This window comes from Pseudophryne corroboree, chromosome 7, assembly GCF_028390025.1.
Source record: "Pseudophryne corroboree isolate aPseCor3 chromosome 7, aPseCor3.hap2, whole genome shotgun sequence".
NCBI lineage: Eukaryota > Metazoa > Chordata > Amphibia > Anura > Myobatrachidae > Pseudophryne > Pseudophryne corroboree.
Window position 1 is genome coordinate 303993045 of NC_086450.1, and position 2133 is coordinate 303995177.

Sequence of the window (2133 nt, forward strand, 5' to 3'; positions counted from 1 at the left end):
CCTGCCTCCTCGGGATCCTCTTCTTCTGTATACCTTCTTTTGAGGGGCGATGCATGATGTATGTCTTCTCTCATCGTATTCTTTATGTTGTACTTTGGTCTCGCTCCTGTTCTTTGGGATAAAAAATCCTGGTCGCTGCTTGAGCCAAGTCTCTGTAAAATGGAAAATCTGTTGGATGTTTTCAGACTGCTATTAGGAGTGTTTTTATTATTGTTTTGTGTGGCGTTAGTCCTTGAAGTGATGGTTTTCCAATTTCCTCTGTCCGTCCTTTGGTCCGACTGTCTGTGGGAGTTGAACCTACTCCAATTTTTAACTCTCCCTTGTTCATAGTCATTTATGTACCTTTGGAACTTTTTTTTATTTTCCTTTGATCACCTCTGCCTCTATGTGCTCCATTTTCTTGTTCAATACTGATTCATTAATTTTTTAGTCCTCCTTATCTTTAAAAGGTTCAAGTTCTCTCTCCTTCAGTTTAATGTCAGTCTCTAGGGATGAGAGAGATTGTTTCTTTTCATCGATTAGGAGTTTCATTAAGTCTATAGAACAGGTGTGTAGTATTTTGTCCCATTTTTCCATAAATGTTCCCTCTTGGTTGCCAAATGTGGGTTGTTTCAGTAGTCTAAGGCCCCTCGGTACTCTGTTCATTGATATATAGTGCATAATACCTGCACCCTTACCCCCATCTATGCCATCCCACATATTTTGTCCCCGTTCCCTCCGTCCCACCCTTCCATCCCACTTCCATCTCCTAACAACCCCGCCCCCCCTCCCTTTCCTTTCCCCCTCCCTCTCCCCCATACCCCTCTCCCCCCACCATCTCACTTCACTAGTCACTTTAAATCACCTAAGTTGTGTATAAAATCAATCTATGTCACTAAGTGTAGAGTGTGAATCCGTAAAGGCACAACGTAGCTACAGTCATACCACGCTGGAAATGCCCAAACACGCCTGATCTTGGAAGCCAAGCAGCACTGGGCCTGATCAGTACCAGTAGGGGAGACCATCTGGGAAGATCAGGTACTGTATGATACAGTAATTCATAGAGGCCTGAGAAAGGTAAACAATCTATCTGTATTTAGTATATAATATCACGAACCATTTAAATACTGCTATATACTGCACTGAGGTATTTATCATTAAATACACTATGCACTATAATAACACTGCCACTTTAACATCTTAAATATTTCTGCGCACTTTTAATATACAGTATTTAGAGCCATCCCTGAAAAATAGCACACTCAATGCACAAGCACTTTATGAAATACTGCTAGTTATAAAAAATTCTCTTTTTTTTTTTTTTCAATAAGCACTTGCACTTGTCCTAACAATATGAGATATTATGCTACCACCACTTGGAAGATGTCATTATATGATTTTGAAGTGATCCCTGATACTATATATCTCTATTTTTCATGTGGAACGATCACCACGGTTACCAGACTAATGCTGGGCCAGACAAACTACTAGAAAATGGCCACGAACACCTGAAAAGCAATAGACAAAATCCCACCAAACATGGCCGCCGGGAGAGGACACATTATAAGACTCTCTATTCCCTGGTTGACAAGGCAGCTGTGAGGATCAAACAATGACATTGCACCGGCGCGGGCGCATGCGCAGACGGTAGCGGAAGTGGGGCGGAAGTGACGTATCGTGGCCTCCGTCACCGGAAGTGTGGCGGAAGTGCCGCGCTTATACTACAAATAGACTTTTTACCCTGTTTAACTTCTCAAAATTTGCTCAGACCAAATCGTTTTCACTGGCATAGGATTTCTAATAGACTGGTATCTTTCAGACTGCATTATAAATAGACTAACTGTATTTCACACTTGATTGTATCACATGACTCCCTGTTAAGATAGGACCCTCCCACCAGGCTATAACTGCATTAAATAGACTCACAGGTCCATTGTACCCTTACCCTTTGAAGAAGTCTCATCAGACGAAACGCGTTGGTAACCTTCACCTACCTCATTTAAGATAAGAAAAAATTCTTAAACTTGCTTTTATTGTAGTTTTATATAATTCATTTAAGTGCTTTTAGTTCAGTTGTGTTTTATCATTGTCCCATTTTTTTAGATGTTTCTTATATTTGTAATTGTACGTGAATAAATACCTTTTAATTTATTA

General features: G+C 40.4%; 1 pseudogene; it reads left to right on the plus strand.

Annotated features, from left to right (window-relative positions):
• The first annotated feature begins 910 nt into the window (after positions 1-910).
• LOC134946187 (5S ribosomal RNA) lies at positions 911-1029 on the plus strand (annotated as a pseudogene).
• The last annotated feature ends 1104 nt before the right edge of the window (positions 1030-2133 follow it).